This window comes from Lissotriton helveticus, chromosome 1_1 (genome assembly GCF_964261635.1).
Source record: "Lissotriton helveticus chromosome 1_1, aLisHel1.1, whole genome shotgun sequence".
Taxonomy (NCBI): Eukaryota; Metazoa; Chordata; class Amphibia; order Caudata; family Salamandridae; genus Lissotriton; species Lissotriton helveticus.
In genome coordinates, this window is record NC_136057.1 from 280,453,507 (window position 1) to 280,474,944 (window position 21,438).

Sequence of the window (21,438 nt, forward strand, 5' to 3'; positions counted from 1 at the left end):
GCACTCAGTGTCAAATTCTACCTAGGTTTTCTTTTACCGCGACTATTACTGCCATGTTGTACTTCTTGGTGCCATTTCTGCTTAAAACTTTAAAAAATCATGTATCTTAAGTTCTCTTCGTTCATTTTTTGTTATTTTGGTTTATTAGAAGCTTTTTCTTTTTTTAATTGATTTGGGGTTTTTTATTGTTTGCTTCACTTTACTATTTCAGTACTGCATAAATACTTTACACATCTCCTTATGTGAAGCCGGTCTGCTCTGTACCAAAGCTGCCAGTGGATTGAGCTCCGGTTAATTTATTGACTTTGAGAGTTCACCCACACAAGGACTGTGAATATTATTTGAGGTGGGTGCCCTCCTCCATCAACTAACAACCCAATGTATACATCGGAGTGACATCCAGAACTTGGGTTTTGCAGTACCATTCAGTGATGAGTTAAAACAAAAAATCCCTTTTGTAATCGGACCTCAAAATCAACTTTTTATTTTGAAATGGACTTCTGATTTTTAAATTGCCCATTTTTCCCCCTAAATTTCATTCCGACTCCTGTTTTGCACCTGGGATTTTTAGAAGAATGGAAGTTGATTTGGAATGCATTGAGAGCCTCAGCTTGTCAGATCAGAGGACACTTCGTAGGTGGGGAGAGGGAGGCTGAAGCTGGCAAAAGGGTCCAAGATGTTGGAGTGCCAGAAAGCCCTCAGAACGTAGGAAGAAGTCTGCTTGTTACAGTCTACCACACAAGAGCAAGAAGATGGAGAGAATGAGGAGAAAGAGGGGGATGCCCTGCAGTGGCCCCAGTACCATAGGAAGGGTTCCTTCCAAACCTAGGTCACCTTCCTTGTCCAATGTAGGAAGAAAAGTGTCCTCCCAAGGCCTAACGCTGGCAGAGATAGAGGACAGACTAATAGAGAGGTCTCTAAAGTTGCAAATGGCAACTCTTGACCTGGAGGAAAAGAAGCTGGATACTAAATAGAAGAATATAGCAGCAGATATGTTACTGGAGGAAAGAACATTAGCCTTGGTCCTGGAGGAGAAGGCCGCTCTGCTGGACCATAACAGAGACCAGAGAGAACTAGACCAAGAGGGCTTCAGAGTCAAGTGAAGTGCCTTGGAGAAGTAAAAGGGCCCACAAGCCTCAAAGACCTCGTGTCTAGCTTTGTGATGGCGGATAACAGACAACTGTTTTGAGGCCTAGGAGAAGGTCTTATGTATGCATAGTTTCCCAGCAGGAGGACTGAGAACCTATCCTCTGAAAGTACATGCCCACCACAGGGATACCTTGCAGGCCGTTGAGAAGGCTGTCCAGATGAGATATACCCTGCTTGAAGGTAGCCCTCATTTTAAAGTTTGGTTTAACTCCAGAAAGGCAACCCCTGAAGTTCAGGGACAACCAAAAGCAGTCCCGTCAGTCATAGGTTGATTTTGTGTATTACTCCAGTAAGGAGCTGGATAGTTGGGTGAAGGGCAGCAAAGTAAATAATTATGATGGAAGATTTACAATTTAATACTGAAGGAGCACATGTACAATTACCATTTTACATCAGCACCTTATTGATTCTAAACGCACTATACCTAGAGAGCAGAAAGAGGCTGATCTCTGGTTCAGCACCAGAGTGTGTCCAGAAAGGTACCTGCTAGTGACCCCAAAAAGGGCGGTTCGGTCCAGCTCGGCAAAAGGATGAGATCGTTCAGGATAAAAATAAGAGAAGTTCCGCAAATGGCCCCAAAAGAGTTTGGAGGGAAAGGTTTCCCATACCCTTTCTGCACATGAGGGTAGGCTCTGATTGGCAGAAGCCAGTGATGCCCTTTCCCCCCGCCCAAGTTTTATGACTGTTACCAGTCAGGGCATAAGGGAGGAGTAAAACCACCCACATGTAGGCCTTTCACAGGGGTGGCCAATGTGGGGTTGACCCCAGGAGGAGAAGGTAGAGCATGCCCTGGTGTCCCTTTTTTTGGACGTAACCCAGAAGGTAAGTGGTTGGTCCCAGAGATGGGAGTCATGAAATTCACCAGATCACAGTACATGGGGACCATATCATTGCTCTGAAGGATACTTGTGCCAGCCATCCAGAACTTTATGACAGAAAATATGGTCGCCCCAGAGCAGTATATGCCAAGACAAGTATGTATGATAACTCAGGCCCATGGTATCCATGGAATGGGGGCAGGGGAAGTGGTCTAGGAGGGTTATAGTCATTCCCCCAGATGTCCCCTGACTGCAGCCCTGACTACTGCCGGTGAGAGAACAACTGGCTGTGGAGTCTGCTACGGGTGCCACAAAGAGGAACCTCTAGGAGCCCTTTCAAAAAAACTTGTTGTTGGACCCGGGGTCTCCGGTCCACCTAGGGTAGCTTGGCACAAGGGGTAAAGGCTTAACTCCAGGGCAACTTGTCGTACCTGCGTCACACTCACACAGAACCCCAGTGCACCTCCAACAAAAAATGACACCACACCTTAGTAGAAAAATAGAAAAGTTTATCTCTAGTGTTTGATAGAATTGAATTTGTCAATACATTTCATCAATCTAGACTTTAGCAATGTAAAAATTCCAGCATACACTTTCAGTGAGAGAAAGAAGGTTCATTACATTTGATTCAGAGCATTATCAGCAGATTTCAGTAACATTGCCAATATGCCGTTGGTAATACACTATAACCAGGCAAGGGGTTAACCGCATTGGCTAGGAATTAGACTGGTATTTGCATCATCAATTTCATAAATGAATGAACACATCAATAGTCCCAATGAGGTTGAATAAATACCATTACCATCAAGTCTTCTGGACATCTATTTACTTGACCCCCATGGAAGTTTAAGAAAACGGCACAATAGATATTATCCTTCTTTTCAAACTAAAATCTCACAGTAACAGGCTTTTGCATTATTTCAGTAAAGCATTTCCTTGTACCATTCTGGGAAAGCAGTTCAGGCAAATTAACTTGGAGAGAGAACCAGCAGAATTCGCAGTTCCTGACAAGGCTGGAGAGCACAGACTTTATGGCCAATGCTAGCACTACAACCAGGCAGAAAGATGAATGGTCGACAAGGAAAATGATCCAGGTAACTGAAGTAATGGGAAAGGTTTAACCAAAGGATCGGGCCCGTGCAGAGTCACCACTGAGATGGAATGAACTTAACTTTTAATATCCCCCTCTAGTTGGCAGGTTTTCTCATTCCGTTTCCCCTTAGAGTAGGCAATAGTTTTCTAAGCTTCAGATCGTCAGGACTAATTCACCTCTTAAGGCCTCCCAACCGTGTGGGGAAAAGCACCCTCGATGTTAATTGAGGCCGTTTTCTAGATCTCCTCACCTTAGTCCTAGCGTATTCGATTCCCTCAGCTCCTCACCTGAGGATCGTTGTCGATAGGAGGAGGCCGTTGCCCGCACTAGGGGAAAAGGGGGGCTCACTGCCACAATCCCGCCTCACTCATTATCCCAGCTAGGCTCTCAGTGCCGGGAGCGATCAGCCAGCAGTGCTCGGCGGAAGCAGGAGGCGGAGCACTGACGTGGGAGAGTGACGCGCTGGGCTGGGGCCTCGGTCGCTAGGCGACTCCGCCCAGCGTCTCTCCCGATCCTCCCACAGCTTCCCCACTACCCGGCCCGGCTTTCCCTCCCAGTCCGGGCCGCCACGCTGAACAGGTCACACTAGCAGCAATTGCCTCAGGAGCGGAGGCCGGCAACAGCCTCTTATGGTCCCACGCGCAAGAGAAACCCTCGGGCTGCAGCGGTGAGTTAATGCGAGACTGGCAACACAAAAGGGGGAAAATCCCAGCTGGCTGCGGTATTGGGCAATGCGTTCCTTCAGCTGGGAGGGCCCTGGGCTCACGGAGGAAAGGCGAGGGGCAGTCCTGTCAGACTAGCGCTCCAGGTAGCAGCAGGGGCTCTCAGGGGGGGATACTTCACACAGGCATCACCTTCCGCTGGAGGCGGCAGCACTCACCACCTTTTAAGGATATGCCGTACACGACCTGGAAGATCCCCTGGGTCAATCTGGAAGTTCCACTCCTGTGGAGGCACGGGGGAAAAGCGGGTCCTGGAGTTGGTTACTGGCGGGGTCAGATCAGCAGGTGGGGCTACGTCAACTGTGAAGGGCAGCAGCCCCAAGAGGCAGTCAATCCCTGCAGTGCGCCAACCTCCACACTCAGAAGCCTGTACTCCAGCCAGCCCCTCAGTGACCACTATCTTCACAAAATGGCCGCCCAGCACTCCCTCTATATATAGCCTGGGCCCAAGTGACTAGAGTGGACCAGAAGGTTCCAGAACCTCTCATGTCACCCAATGGCCCAAAGCTCTGAGGCAAATTCTGACAGGCCACCATTTTGTGTTAGAACACCTACCCTCCATTTTAGCAGGAGCTCCTGCGCCTCACCAATAATTAGTAATGATGGTGCGCCCAGAGTTTTAAAGCCAACACAATCAAAAATGTAGTGGACAAAAATTCAGAAGGCCAAAAAGAAAAAAATATAAGGAGGGGCCACCCAAAGGCTGACAGGTCTAACACTTGTGTGTTCACTTTTTGCTGTCCAGAGCAAGACTAGATTTAATATCACGTATAGACACAGGTCGAAACGTCGCCGGAAATAGAATTGCCTGTTCTACGCGACGGTGTTGGGACAAAATGATTTAAAAACCTACCATCGCTGAAACACACTTATACCTTATTTAGAAAGGCTGAATTCATTAGCTGTCGTTGTATATCTTTGTTTGAGCACATTCACTTATTACACGAGCACTTTTTGCAATAGGCACGGAGCACTTGGAACTATATTACTTCTAAAGCTATGTAAACTATCGTAAGACAAGCAATGTATGTTTTGGGTGTGTACATTTGTGAATAATTTGAGCAGAATTAATTTACCTTTGAGGAAATTGCTTTGCCAGTCTCTCCCCAAGTACTTGGAGCATAATTAATAGATTCGACAGAACGGAATGAGTTTATATGTGCACAAGCTAGGAGGTCATACGTTTTGTGTGCCCCCTCCCCTCCACAGGGCCCTTTCCACGTGCACCCACGTCCCGTGACCCCACTCAGCCACACGCACTCCACGTGGTCCCTGCACAGTCACTCACACGTCACAGGGCCCCGCAAACTTCCACATTTTATGCCTGACAGAAAAAAAACGAGCCGCCCACCTTTCGTGCAGGCCTGAGCACATATGTACTTCTCGTGTCACCCGGAAACAGTGGCCCTAACCACCAGGAAACATACGGTTCCTCCCCCGCGTCTGACTCATGCAATAATTGAGATAAAACAATGCATTTTCAGACCTTCGTTGCAAACTCCAGCAGTCGGGCTTTCCTGTTGGCTACTGGCTTGGCAGGAGTAATGGACTGGGCTCAAAAAGTTTCCAGAGGGCCGGCATTGATCTTGTCAGCTCTTGCCTAATGTCGGAACTTTCAGTCAGCTGCGTCCTTGATGACGTGGTATCCGTGACCTCTCACCTACCCTCCTCCATTCAACTCCGCGTGCCCTGCGCCGTCCGCACAGGTCTGCTGACACAGGAACCCGTTTCCGAGGGCGTCCAGAGTGTTCACACCAACAGCCTTGATGCTAGGCGTTGCATTCCCACTTGCGAACCTTGTATCTAGGAAGTGTGGGACATTGAACCGGGAGATCCGAGTTCTAATCCCACCCGGGTCACCAACATGGCCAACGTGTTGAATCGTGGACAACTCCTTGCCATACTCAGTCCCTTTTCCAATATCTTCTGAAAACTTTAGAGGCGCTTAGAAATAGGGAACCATAGCCAGGGTTGGATTGGGATTGAAAATCGGACCGGGCACGCAAAAAAATATAGGCCCCACATTTCCATAATCACTCCTCAGTCAAATCACTGCTCTGGTGTAATCTTAAAAAAAAACTTGGGGGCGGTAAAAAAAATGCACGCGTTAGGTTACAATGGTTAAACAAGTGAGGCCACTTCTACTCAGGCCCCTGCCCCGCTCAGTATGTGCACACATAAGGGGCCCACTCAGGCCCCTGCCCCGCTCAGTATGTGCACACATAAGGGGCCCGCCAGCCAGACAAAGGGAGTGACACTTCTGCCTGTTGCAAAACGGAGGTCATGACGCTCACCTGCCTATAGAAAGGCCACTCAGACACCCACTGGGCCGGTGGCTCGAACAATAGAGACAGCGCCCAAATCCCCCCCCCCCCCCCCCCCCCCCCCCCCATACTGTTACCAATCCGACGCTGACCACAGCCAGGAAGCACTACACAGAAAATGCCGATTAAATGCAAAGAGGGCAATGCGTCCCTGCCAGAAGTCTTCAAGAATGTTATTAGAAAGCACCCGCCGCCAGTCCAGAATAAACACGAGGAGGCCAAGATCAAACACCGAGTGCTCGTTCATCTGCTGGCAGGAAAGGTGAGGTAGGAGTCGGCCTTGTGCCCAGCAGCAGTCACAGCTGTGCGTCTTGGACTGGCGCCAGGTCTCGGTGCCAGGCCATGTATACAGACAAGCCAATTAATGGCAAAGCACAACACGCTTTGAACTATAGTGGGATTGGGGTGTGTATTGCATTGTACTGTAGCTCCTGCAAAAAAAGCGCTTCAGACGCCTCACCACCCCTGAGAAGATACCGAGGCGCACGGTCAGAACATTGCGCTGTAGATGGAACAATGTGTCTTATGTTGAATTTACAGCGCCCACTGTGGACCAAACAAGCGCTTCGAGTACACAAATAAACATGCGTTTTTCAAACACTTGGTTAACAGTAGTAGGCACTATATACACATGATTAACTGGGTTTCTCATATGAGAATAATCATGTTATAGCACATACCATAAACTGAATTGTCTACTAGTGCTTAACAACCACTTGTTACCACCCAATTCAAAATACTCTTTCTATCTGCACAGGGAAGATGAAAGGCTGAGTTGACCAGACAGCCAGTCAAAGTGCAACCTGCTAGTTATACACAGATCTCTATAGCAGGTTTGCAACTCACTGAGCTGCCATGCTGTGCCATACTGCCATCCGGCAGATTCTTGGCCCTTACATATCAAAATAATAATTAAAAAAGCACACAACAATAGCACCTACAGGATCCATCTCTGTAGGACTGGATCCAGACTAGTCATATCAGGATTCAAATGCATGACCTGCAAGAACAACCCCCAACCAACCCACCACCTGTCCATGGCCCCTCTGTCTCCCCATCGATCTCATTCCCCGCTTTGCGGCAGACATCTGAAGTTAGGTACTACAGAGCAAGATACGGCGCGGTGTAAGGCCCGAGCAGAGAATACTACACACAAACGTTCAGATTGTGAACCACCATACTCTCGGAGATGTCGTCACCTACGCGGGGATCAGCTGTAGGCAGACTCGGCTGTGAATGGGGGATACATGCCCCACCGGAAGCAGAGCGGGAGCTCCTTCTCAAGCTCTCGGACCATCCCAGAGAGGGTAAGAAACAGCAACAACCACCAGGAGCTAACGCGAGAACTGAAGATCCGGCTTTTGCCAAACGCTGGACCCACCCGAGCCCAAGCTCCCCCACTGAGTGGTTTGTATAGGCGGCTTGTGGTCCAAACCTCTCACTCAATCCCTTGCTTACAACCACAAGCCTACGCCGCAGGTCTGGAGAGCACGCTCTCCAGACCTCAAGCACCACCCCACAATTCAACACCAACACATGTGGCCACTGGCAACCCCCGTCTCCCATCCATGCACTGCAGATGTAGCAACCAGAGAGCCGATTAGCAGGAAGCGCTTTGGGACCCAAAGAAAAAGGTAGAAAAGCAGCATAGAAATGCTACAATACAAATATGAGGAATCATTAGTGCACACCAAGAAACACTCCCAGGATGCAACACAAGGGGCGGGTGATAAATGAAAAAGTCAGTATTGTATCTTCCAGAAGTACCCAGATGTTTTCAGGGTAGAAGAAACAGAGCTGCAAATTCCATGATGTCATCCTAAATAGGACCTGGTACAAAAGGTGTGTATATATATATATATATATATATATATATATATATATATATATATATATATTATATAGATATGGTATGGTCTGTGGTCCAAGGCTGAGAGCACGAGCAGGTCTCCCTTTACATAATGTGTCCCGGTAGAGAAATACAGGTCATTAAATGACCCCATTTATCTGCATGCCATTGTTTATCAAACAGGTTATCTTCGCTTTGCACCTATTTGACGAGTCCTTGCTCCTACACATCAGTATATCCCACCCACGAAAACGGACTGCAGGGCTGGGCACTTTTAGGTTAATTGCGCTCCATGATGGGATTCCATTTTTTCTTATAGCACAAAACAGTAATCAAAGTGCTTTACAGAGATCAGCTGCACAAGAATAAGATACAGTGAAAACTAGGTAGAGACATTTATTTACACAAATGTCAATTAAGTGTATGAATGAAAAGTAAATGTTATCTCCTGACAAATGACGAGGAGACAGACTACCCTATGGTTTAACACAGGATAAAGGTCAGACATTAAGAGGATATAGGAAAGAGATGTCTATTAATCAAGAGGCATACCTGGTCTTGTTTGAAAACTGCATGTGAGGGAGACACCATCACTGGAAAAGTCCCACAATCTGGAAAAAACAGTGCCAGGCTTTGTGCATGAGATACCCAGCATCTCCAGAAGTGTCAGAACTCTGCAATTTCTGAATACCCCTGAGATGATGTGCTTCTGGGAAAGGGTGCATTATGCTGTGCTTTGCGAAAGAGCTTTTGGCACAGTCGAGGACCAGTACTCAGTATAACTAGTGAATTTGCTCAATATGGAGATTCACCAATCTTTGCTTAAATTTCGATTAGGCCAAACATACATATGACGTAGATGGTTCTTGGTGTGGTAGCCAACATCTCGAGGGTCAGTGATCCAACAACGATACAAGCCAAAGCATCAGCACTCTGCTTCGAACTCTTAAGCAGGACATGGCATCCTGCCCTCCTTGGACAGTATTCTTTACAGAGGTCTTGTGTGTAATCGCTGAGCCAACACGCTCTCCTATAACAGGAGGTTACAGCATTACTCTTAACCTCTGCAATGACTCCCTCTACAACTCGGGCAATCACCCTCACTGCCCCAATTCAGGAAGGACCTCAAGACCTGGCTGTTCAACTGAACTACAGATCCCACCATGAGACCCTAACGGGGGATTAGCCGTGCAGTATAAGAAACCGGATTGATTGAATGACAAGTCGTTTTCTTCGTGACTGTACAGCACTCTATATCAGCAGAAAGATGCCTCTATTTGGAAGTCTCTCAAAACATAACATACCTTAAAGAAAGCCAATTGTAAAACAATCAATCAATCAGGGGTTTGTAAAGCGCGCTACTCACACGCAAGGGTCTCAACGCGTGGGGGTGTGGGGAGCAGCTCCGGATCAGTCGAAGAGCCAGGTCTTGAGGTGGGTAGGAGCTGAGAGCCAGTACACCGAGGGAAACTTCCATTTAGATGCGGGTCACCTCACGCGCTAGCCTATGGAGCAATTCTCCTCATATCATTAGGTTTCCTCAAGAGCGGCACAAACTATTTAGTTTTAGCCTCTCTGTAGGTATCTAAAGAAGCGGCCGGCCCTGAGATAGTAGGGTTTCTTGACCCCTTCACTCACTTTCACATCACGGTTTTATGGTCCTGATGAAGCGCCACAGAGCTTTCTGACCAGTGAGGCACGAAACATGTTGAACTTTTAGTTACTTCGACACATTACGCCTGTTGGAGTAACGCACGACTTTCGAGGTCATTTATCCTGACATGAGTACCTTCACATTAAATGTATCCGGTATCCCTTAGCCAGTTTTAACTTTTCACACACCCTCTCACTTTCCACATAGGACTCCACACCCGTACTCATCTGACGGCTGTTCAATCAAAAGATCTCTGCCAAAGTGACCCTTCGTAGGGTATTGCAGCGCCAGCCCAATGAGGAGCAGATGCCCGATGATGAAGAATGACATCATTCGGGTGTGTGAGGGCAACAAGAGACAAGGCATGTGCTTGCCTCTTACTAGTGGGCTCTAGACCTAGGACTCTCCTACTACCGTTTCTTTTCTTCTCCTTCTTGTGTGTAGGTGACTTTCAGCACCTCCTGCTTTTGACCAGTTTAAGAAACTGCACATACAAAAGTATGTTTTCACTGGAAGTAAAAGCAGCTGAAAAAATATGATGCAGTGTGAGAAGGCAACCAAAGCAATATCAAACTTGTTACCAGTTGTATGACAGGCCTGTGAATGGGATTAGGTGAAAGGGTTGTAAATTTACCACCGATTAAACTGTGTAAAGGATACTTGAATGGCTAGTTAAACTTTACAGCTATAAACACGTTACCAGGTCCCCAATAGAAACCGGATTTTGTTAGTAGTTAAAAGACGAACTTCTCTACTTGCTAATAGTTAACCAAAAGGCTTAGTGAGACAAACTCATACCAACAACATACAATGTTAGTGTGCAGAAAATATCCCGAGCAATGTACCGCGGAGGATGGGTCGCTCTTCCACACTTCTGGTAAACAACTACAACCCTGGGACCAGGAAGGACTTATCTTCGCCTGGAAAAGGCACCTCAAGCAAAGACACCCCCGCCCCTCCACCCACCCGCTGCCAGCATCCTGCCTGGGATATATTTCCAACCAGCATTGTGTGCAAAATTAGTAACTCGCGCCCTTCCTTCACTTCCACAGAAGAGGGGGCGTTCTCCGTTTGAATTTCGTATACGTTTACAGGATGTTTTTCTGGGTTGGCAGGCCTTGCTCGTGGCGACACTTTTTTTCCAGTAAAAAAAGGTGGATGTGGTTGCACTGCAGACCATGCTGCAGCCTTCTTTGCATCTCCCCCCTCTTCTCCCTCCCCCCTGACGTGTGGAGGCTCCTTCCTCCATTTAAGCAACAATCATCCACCACGCAAAACTATCATTTTAACGTCTACGGTTTTCGCCTTCCTGTGTAAACAGCACCAGACCCAAAATCATAGCTTAGCGCACTGCGCCAACCCCTCTCTGCCACGCCTCTTCTCTCATTGCATCTCCCACAAACCCATTCCCTCGGCAGCATTTATTTGTAAACGTGTATACCACCCTATTGCACACAAGTTCATTTCTTTTTACATTCTAGGTTGTCACTGGAGGTATCCAAGGGTGTGATCTTTCCGTGGGCACATAGCAGCGTCTGTGCACACGACTAGAAGGTAAAACTCAATGTTACAGGGGTCTAGAGACCCCCACGTGAACCTAACTCAGCTAACCACCCATGCTTTCCTTCCTCAGCAGGAATATTTGTAATCATATTTATATAGTGCTTAATACCTCAGATAAGACGTTAAAGCACTTTTCGGCAAGTAGCATGCTACTCCAGAACCCAAAAAAAGGATTAGTAGTGGATTAGTATAGGGAAATAAGAGTTAATTTGAACGGTGGACATGTGAGTCTGTTAGTTGGATTGAATAGGATAATGGAGGGATAGAAGAGGGAAGAGTCTAGAAAGTGTTATTTGGAAGATCATAGTAGTAAGATGAGATTTGGGACGAGTATAAGGCAAGATCAAGGAGGGAAGAGTCTCAAAGGGATTAGGGAAATCATAGTGGTAAAATGAGGTTTGGGATGAATCAAAGGAGGGATACATGAGGGAAGAATTTAGGAATGGTTGTTTGGGAGATCATAGTAAAATAATGTTTGACATGAGCCGAGGAGGGAAGAGTCTAGGAAGGGTTATTTTGGAGAGCCTAGTAGTAATTTCAAGCTGAATGGAATGGGCCTCGAGCCCTCCCTGATGGCGCAGTGCTCACACCAAAGTTGGTAGATTTTCTCAGCAGGCCAGTGGCTCGTTTCCCCCGGATACAAATGAGCTACCAACTAACACCAACTAGGGAAACATTTATCCCACTAGTTGACTGCCCTTGAAGCTACATCTTGACCTTCCACTCAAATAGACACGCTTCAAAGGACTCTGCCCATTTTATTTTTAGATTGTCATAGCAATCCTGCGTCTCTGCAATGGGAGCCCTTGTGGTGTGGACATACGAGTCCTCGTCAGATGGCCATGGTGTCATTGTCAGATCTCCACGAGCATTATCAATCCCAGATCCAACATCATCATCAGATCCCCATTTAAATTCACCATAGGAATCGTCTTTCGATGAACACAATCACCTTCATCAAACGGCATAATCTCGTCCTCATCAAATCACCACAAACTTCCTCTTTAGACAAGTGATATTCCAAAGAAAACTAGTGCACGGTACAGTACCCTGCCTCTCCAAGGCGAGCCTGACCATGTTTTAGCTGAGGAGATGTAATTAATTGTTGGAACATAAAACATAGCTATCCAATGACAAGCATGCCTCTTGCTCGATAGAGGTAGAAAAGGTCCTTGCTTCTAAGACATTCAAGACATTGTGATGATACCCTTTGCACAGGACTGCATCATCCAAGATCATGATGACTTTTTCACATTTGTTTACTTGCCTCCTCGCTCGAAGGACAACATCTTACATTGCAATCGGTTACCTCTCACATCGAAGAGGCATCCATCTCACATCATGATGGTATTCTAACATCAATGCAAACTCACATCTTGAGGACCACTCACATATCACTGGGAAGTCATCGCACTATGTGCTGGGCATCGTCTTTACATTGGGATGGTGGGTAGCACCTCACACCATGACACAATCATATACCTCACACCAATGTGATGAACAGTGTAGGAAATGCACCTTTTTTGTGTGATCAATGTAGATTTTTCACCCTTTGCTGGACCCTATATTTCTGTTGGCTTTAGAAATCTGTGTTGGTAAACCTGCTAACCAGTTGTACATTGTTTGTGCTCCCCTCTAACCATTGTTACATTGACTTACTGCAGATTGGCACATTTAACTTGCTCACAAGTCCCTAGTATATGGTTTAAACAGTGCACTCAGGCCTGGAAGTTAAATACCACTTGTGGACTGCAGCACCTGCTGTGTTATGTGTATTTCAAAAGTGCACTATTGCACAGGAGGGTATCCTGGCGCTGCCATCCTCTACAGTGGCAGTGCAAACAAGGTGACAGGCCTACCCTGTGTAGCCTGACTGATGCAGTGTGATCTGTTAAAATAACCCTTTTGACAGAGTAAAAACCACCATTTTAAATATTATTAAATGACCCCTATGCATGCTCTGTATACCACAAGGCAGGTTGCATGGTATTTAAAAGTGGGACAAGTAGAAAATTAAAGTTACCATGTCCCTCCAGTGACAAGGATTTAAAAGCAATTTTTACTGTGGCAGGCCTGGCTGTCATATGTATAAAACCTGAGTTGGGATTAAAATACTAATATAGTTTCTCAGGAATTCAACTAGCTGGAAACAAAACGAAACAACTATTTTTAATAGTTATTAAACCACAATAGAATGGTGGAGTTGAATTTGTAATAAACACTAAGGAAAAGTAACTTCTAGAAAGTAACCCTTTACCTGTCAGAGGGCTATTTAGAATAAGCCTTTGCCCTCTCCCAGTCAATGTTCAGCCTTCAATATGTGTGAAATAGGTGTGCATGGCCTCACAGGAGCAAATAATAAGGTGAGACAACTCTCTGAACTTCACAGAATTTTCACAACAGGGCAGTGGGCATCCTGTGATACCACACAGTTAAATCCTGCTTGACAGATCTGTCGAGGTGTATGTAACATTTGGGGCACTCTCTCCCCAGTCTGGTTGCTGCTGGACCATGCTTTCTTTCAACCAGACTTATGTCTCTGAGTTTATTGTGTATACAGCCCCCGCTTCAAACTACATTTTAGTGTTTGATGTGAAAGGACACCATTAGGCACCATAGGACACCTCTCAAGCACACCCCAAACCCTCTGATGCCAAGTTCAGTGAGGCTGAAGACTTTCACCATTTTAAAAATGCCCCAACACATGCCATTTTGGGCCGGTTTGCATTAAGGCAAACAGTAACTGCTGCAAAAGTGAGTGGGGCTACCTCTGGGAACTTTTAACCATTGATTAGGGACAGTCCAGGAGTCACCCCCACCCCCTCACTAGCTAGACACTTTCTAGACTGGATCCTGCTGTTGGCCTCTGCTGGACACCCTCCGAGTCTCTAGGTTCCCCTCGCTGATGTCTTCAGAGGCTTTAGAAATGTGCTCCTGTGGTTGATTGGGACTTAGAAGAATAAGGGCATGATTTAGATATAGGCCGTTCGGATATTCTGTGACAAATGTGACAGATATCCCGCTGGCCAGTGTACAAGGACTTTATATTCTTTGGCACTTGTAGGACAGGAGGCGGGATATTCGTTACTTTTGTTGTGTCCGTGTAACGGAGTGAGGCGGAATGTATCCGAGGAGTGGTGGGCTCCCGGCAATGACCCTGTTGTGCCTCCTTCCTTACAGAGGGACCCCTGGGGGACCGGACTGGACGACCTGGATGAGGAACACGGCGCCTTTAAGTGGGCGTTCTCGGAGGAGGAGGAGACCACTCCTCCTGTATACGTCAGTGAGCTCGGACTGGTTAAAGCACAGGAAGTAATGCACGAGGGGTGTGACATCACCCCGGAGGAGCAGGCGAGAAGCGGAGACGGAGAGCGTTTTGGGAGGAGAGAAGAAGGCGATTGCGGAGGACAACGAGGAAACCCCGAGGAACATCCCGGAGGAGGAGAAGACGAGACCAACGGTGTGCCAGGAGGCCAACGACCCCGTGAGCCGCCGTGCCACTCTCCCAGGGGAGGAGCGTGGCTGACCCAGGTACGGCAGCGTATGGCGGTGTGGGCGGGAAGAAAGTCTGTGTAAATAGAGTACATAGCCCCGTGTTCGTTTGTCCCGCGTCTTCCCCTTCCTACTGTTTCCTTTACCCCGCGTTTAACCCTCACCTCCTGTAGCCTCCCCACGTCACCGACAGTAGTTGAGCTGCACGTTGAACACTGGTGACCCCTCCCTACCTCACTACACACGGTCCCAAAGGTGCACTCCCCGGAAGACCGCTGAACTAACGGCTCCCTCTCTGTTGGTCTTCCTTTTCATGGGATCCGGAGCGGCGAGCAGTCCTCCCTGACCAGACCTAGAAGAAAAAGCCGGGGGGACCTGAAAACGGAGAAGAGAACACCCCTGCTGCCAAAACGGATCCCAGCCAGTTTGCTAGGGAAAGACTCACATTTAGAACCAGGAGAACTTTAATGCTAGATTCAAAACGTGCAATAACAATAAAACCCTCTTTGCCTGCAAGACCCGGTGTCCATCTCATCCCTCACGTGCAACCTGGTACAACCATTAGACCTGACCCCGACCCTTCTACAAGTGTACCCAGCAACCCTGGTCCACCAGCCCAGGTTACAGTCCGTCTAGATCGAAATCAGGGCTTAAGTCAGAAGGTAAAATCTTTGCCCAGGACGAACCTGGTTGGTGCATTTAACCTGCGCTTCATCGAAGTCAACATAAAATTGTTCCGAGGTCCTGGTGTACCGCGACCATAGACTATCTGGGGCATAGTGCTTTTTGGCACTTTTGCTACTTTAAAATACTTTACACATTGCCCTATATTAAACTTGACGGCTGCGTCATAGTTGCCACGGGATTCGGCTCACGCTAATTTATTAACTTCAAGGGTTGTGATTATTCCTTGAAGTGGGCAGTCACCCACTGAAACAGTTATGCAATTTTATACAAGCGTCATAATATATCTGGACAGCCATCCAGCTCAAATCCATTTCATCATGGCAACATCCTCAAACTGTGATATGGCTTCTTCTCACAACATAACAAGTTTTTTTTTATAACGCAATTTGGCATTCCCTCATACCTCACATCATGACACCATCCCACATCATGAAATGGCATCTTTCTCAGACTTGATAGATATTCATCTCACATTACATCGCAGAAGACATCACAATAGGTACATCACAATTTGATGGATACACTTTCACATTCTAACAGCTCTCTGTTTTTCCTACTCTCAGGCACCATTTTAACAGGTATCCTCACTGATGGAGACAGGAATCCATTTTCTCTACGGTAGGCTCAGTTCACAACCCTACTAACTGAACCCATGTCAAGCCATGTCTCCTGTCCTAAACACTTCTTGCCTTCCAAATGAAACCGTACAGAGCTCTTTCTAGCAGACTCACTGGCACAGCCTGTATACGTGGAATACACAGAAGTGTGTTCTGTAACCAAGCTCCTGCCATACAACTGCAAAAAAGAACAATTGATGGACAGAATGCAGAACAATGTCATACATTCACTCCAGTACAGAGATCTGGGCCTACATCCATAGTTTTTCTGCTCCCCATGCCATTCCAGTTTGAACCCAGCCATATGCAAATCAGTCTTGACCCTCCGCCCAATGGGATCAGTCCAGCCCGAACTGCCTGGCCAAGTCCTCCCTGGACTGGAAACAAGCATCCTAAGACCGATTTCGGGGTTTCACCCATCATCAGCCAGGATAGCTTAACTCCTGTGGCATGGAAAGCACGGGACCCACGTCTGGGCATACCCGTCCAACTCAGGGTGGCAAATGCAAAAAGAACAATTGATTGACAGAATGCAGAATAATGTCATACATTCACCCCAGTACAGAGATCTGGGCCTAAATCCATTGTTTTTTGCTCCCCATGCCATTCCAGTTTGAGCCCAGCCACATGCAAATCAGTCTTGACCCTGCGCTATAAGTGCACCGGTTATGCCCAGACGTGGGTCCCGGGCTCACTGTGCCACTGGATTTAAGCTATCCTGGCTGATGAGGGGTGAAACCCCGAACCCGGTTCTAGGCTGCTTTTTTCCAGTCCAGGGAGGACATGGCTTGGCAGTTCCAACTGGACTCTTCCCATGAGGCACAGGGTCAAGACTGATTTGCATATGGCCAGGTCTAAACTGGGGTGGCATGGTGAGCAAAAGAATGATGGATTTAACTCATATCTCTTAACTGGGGGTGAATGTTTTGATTTGTTTAATTAAAGTATAACGCTTTCTCTGCTCAAGATTTAATTACATTGTGTAACTATCCAGTTAATTAATATGTTTGCCATAATCTGTTTAAGTTCTTAAAAAGCTTTTTGAAGCGGTTTTAAATTATAAGCATTATCCGAAGATTTTACCTCATCAAATTCTATTTAATGCTGTTTGAGTAGGTGGTTGAACTTTGCTACTGTAACATCTTGTAGTCAGTCTAAAAAGCAAAAGTGTTTTAGCTAAGCATTTTTATGAGTATCTAAAATTATTTTAATTCTGTATTTGTGGATCTCAGTTGAGGTCTGGGTCAAATACAATTTTACTGTTTACTGTTTGATTTGTTCCGCATTCAGTCCATCAAGTGTGTGTCTTTTGCTTTCCCTACCATACAACAACACAGTGCATCAGGACACCCAAACCACACATGGTGTATCGCACAATGTGTCTCCTTTCCTGTTACCCATAGAGACACGAGTAGGAATGCAAACCGATACATAACCAAGGGCTCTGCAATAATTAACATCTAGCTTCCGCCAGATCAGAAACTGCGTGCAACCAACCAGTGCGAGAGCTCCACTAATGTACTATCAGAAACGATGAACCGCAGCGCTTAGAAGTAACACTACCAACTCCCCCTGGGCTACAAGGAGGGGCGTATAATCGCCCACAGACTGTGTCTGGAACAGCAAGCACCACGCACGTTTAAAATACAACACACCCATCTCTAGGACCGTCCTCTCGCGTCCTAACAAGGCATCTTCCAAAGCCGACGGCCACCGTCTCATCCCGACAACCACTCGCCTCACATTCCTTCCGGCAAGATGGTCACTGTGCCTCATTTGTAAAAACATCTTGTCAGGGGGCCACTGCAGCCTCTGCCATGCTGGCAGAAATAGGACCAACACAGCTACCAACCATCACACTCCTACAAGCGTGACAATGCGGACTATTCGGTCCCCAAAGCTATACGGATGGCTTGGGTGGCAGGTAACAGTCATTTTTAAATGTATATTGAATTAATAATTGATTGTTGTTGTGGTTATCTGAGACAGCGCCACATTACGGTAGACAGTCACAGGCGCCGGTGTTGCCAATTAAGTGCCGCTAGCACAAATTAAGCACTTGAAAATCACCCCGTCATTACAATGGTCGCTCTCACGCACCATGAGACTGCAGTTATGGCCAGCCTGAGCACCCCCTCACACCGCGACAAGCATCTACCCAGCCCACCACAAAAACGGCCCCAATAACATGCATCTCCCCGAGGCTCTGGGGCGGGTGCGGGTCCCCGGGTCTGTCTGCCCGCGTGAGGGTCTCTTCGCCCCCTCTAGGGGTCTCGCGCTGTCTCTCCTCGCTACAGAACGCACTTTCACAACTTCAGGACTCGGAGACGAGTCGGGTTTTAGGGTCGAGCGGAGGCATTCACACGCTGAGGACTCCTTTCCTGGGGGCGGGGTCTATTATGGCTTGTCCGGGGGGGGGGGGGGGGGGGGCATGGCAGAATGGGGGTGCAGAGAATAGCGAGAGGAGCGGGGGTTCACACCGTATAATTTGTTTTTTTTTTTAAACACAACGTAACAAGGTTAACTTGGAGGAGCGCGGGCAGGGAGGCAGTTAAAAAGATGTATATCTGTGGATGCCCCCTAGAAGAAGCGCTCCACTTGTGCCCCCTGCACTGTACTCGGGTAACATTCCTCAGCCGCTCGGCTGTTTCACTAACCCCCCCCCCCCCAAATTCACCCCCCAACCAGAAGGTAGCTGGGTGAGCCTCAGCTCCCACCCACCCAAGTTATACTCCATTTTTCTCCCTTGAGGTATCACCGTACCTGGCTGGGGGGGCTCCGTCTCCATGGTGTGTGCTGGGGGCTCCCCCCGGCATGGCCCGGCGTCCCCGCGTTCTCCCCCCGGGCGGGCTGGGTCCGGGCCTGGGAAGAGTTGTTCGGACTGCGCCGGGCTCTCCTCTTCCTCCTCCTCTCTCTCACCAGCAGCGCCCGGTGACGTCTCGTCCCTCCTCCCACACTGCCCCCTCCTCCTCTTCTGGATCTCCATCCATCCTCTCTCGGCCCGAGGGCTTTCCGAGACCGGGGAGGGGGGGGCAGCAAGAATGAACCTGGGATGAGGGGGCGTAACATGAAAGGACGAAGGAGCCGGACAAGTGTCACGCGAGAGAGAGGGACTATAAGCGGCATCCTTCTCTGGAGGAGTGAGGTTTGGGTGAGGGGGCGGTTACTTAAGGGAGCGAAGGACCAGCAGACCTCCCCCCCCCCCCCTCCTTGAAGGAGTACCCGTAGGAGAAAGAAGTGCTGAAAAGGGGCACCCAGAAAGAGGGCAAAGAAAGTAGAACAAGTGAGTAGGAGAGGGAGGGCAAAGGGGACTCGGTCAAGTTTGTGAAAAGGGGAAAGTAACGTCAATGGAGAGGGAAGGACAGCTGAGAACCGAGAGGGATCCTCACAAGAAGTGGGGGAGAGAGGTGCCACATGAAAGGGAAAGGTGACCATGGAAAGGACGTGAAAGAAGTAGCTTAAGAGCCAGCAAAGGGCCCCTAAAGGGAAGGGGTGAGAATAACCTACGAAAATGTGCTTGTGAGGGGCATAGATGTAACATTACAAGGGGGAGAGGACGTTAAAGAGACCGGAATCAAGAGCTTGAAAGTGGAGTGGTATCTGAAATTAGGAGAGCGAAGGTAAAGTAATTTAAGATGGAGAGGGAATGCCTAAGAGAGAGGGGGTCTGAGTGACTTCCTGATAGAAAAGGAGAGGGATGACTGAGGGGCGAGGGAGCGCTCACATAAGAGAGGAGGAGGAGGAGGGAGTGATCATCCTAGCGTTAAGGACTGAGGCCACCTATGGAGAGAGGGAGTGATCATTCAACTAAGAGAGGAGAAGGGAATGATCATCTTATGGGGGAGGGCGAGCTCGCCTAAGAGAGGATGTGCGAGTGGTGACCTTTGAGAGGAGGTGGAAGCTGTCACCTTTGAGGGGAGAGGGAGCAACAATGTATGTACTGAGGTTCATTGGTGCATTTCAGGTGAGAGAGAATGTGGGAGTGATCACAGATAGAGTGAGGGAGTGCTCATCTTAGAAGAAGGAGAGAGGGTCTCCCACGTCCCTCAATCCAGGGAAGATCTCTCCCTATGAGCGAGAGTGATCTTCCATGGATTGAGGGACGTGGGAGTAGTGACCTATAGAGTGAGAGAGTGCTCACCTTAGAAGAAGGAGAGAGGGAGGGATCTTCCATGGATTGAGGGACGTGGGAGTAGTCACCTATAGAGTGAGAGAGTGCTCACCTTAGAAGAAGGAGAGAGGGAGGGATCTTCCATGGATTGAGGGACGTGGGAGTAGTCACCTATAGAGTGAGAGAGTGCTCATCTTAGAAGAAGGAGTGATCTTCCATGGATTGAGGGACGTGGGAGTGGTCACCTATAGAGTGAGAGAGTGCTCATCTTAGAAGAAGGAGAGAGGGAGTGATCTTCCATGGATTGAGGGCTGTGGGAGTTGTCATCTATAGAGTGACGGAGTGCTCATTTTAGAAGAAGAGAGAGGGAGTGTTCTTCTATGGATTGAGGGCTGTGGGAGTGGTCACAGATAGAGTAAGGGAGTGCTCATTTTAGAAGAAGGAGAGAGGGTCTCCCACGTCCCCCAATCCAGGGAAGATCTCTCCCTCTGAGCGGGAGTGATCTTCCATGGATTGAGGGACGTGGGAGTAGTCACCTATAGAGTGAGAGAGTGCTCATTTTAGAAGAAGGAGTGATCTTCCATGGATTGAGGGCTGTGGGAGTTTTCACCTATAGATTGAGGGAGTGCTCATCTTAGAAGAAGGAGAGAGGGAGTGATCTTCCATGGATTGATGGGCGTGGGAGAGGTCACCTATAGAGTGAGAGAGTGCTCATTTTATAAGAAGGAGAGAGGGAGTGATCTTCCATGGATTGAGGGCTGTGGGAGTTTTCACTTATAGAGTGAGGGTCAGTCCAATCACTCAATCACACAGCATACCCCCTATGTTTAGGTGTATGTGTGCTACAAAGAGAAAAAATGTATAGAGAAATGAGAAAGTATCCCACGTGCGCACCACCAGAGGAGCTACTCGTAGGTTCTCACCAGCTTGCCCTTGTTTTTGTCATCATCGATAACTTTCTAAAAAGAAAAAAGAATTGTGTCCAGTGAAGGAAAGGTGTAGAAAAAAGACAAACAATAAAGACCCTGTGAAAAATGAGACTCAACGAGTCTCTAATAAAATTGAGCTAGACTCGCACACATCCTTGTCACTTTTAATCCGAACTGTGAGTCTCGCCAATTCCCAAAAAATGGCATGTTGTAAAACACTTCAAGGAAGTCCAACATGTTTCATTGCCTGTTAAACACTAGCAGCAATTTTATCAGGGCAACCGAGGACAACAATCACCTCCCTGGACATCTAACAATAAAAAGAGTGACTGACAGACACAAACAAAACGGGAAACAAAAAGGTTTTGTTTAGAAAGAAACACCCCAAAGCAAGGCTTCTTTCAGTACAGGTATAAATTAAAAACGGACA

The 21,438-nt window shown here is 47.7% G+C and overlaps 1 protein-coding gene across 1 annotated transcript in view; it reads right to left on the reverse strand.

Annotated features, from left to right (window-relative positions):
* DENND2A (DENN domain containing 2A) overlaps positions 1-18,889 on the reverse strand; it is a 333,243-nt gene extending 314,354 nt beyond the window's left edge. The window contains exon 1 of the mRNA XM_078668189.1: positions 18,732-18,889. The gene's annotated coding sequence lies outside the window, so the exon portion shown is untranslated. The remainder of the gene's footprint in view (positions 1-18,731) is intronic.
* Between the last annotated feature and the right edge of the window lie 2,549 nt (positions 18,890-21,438).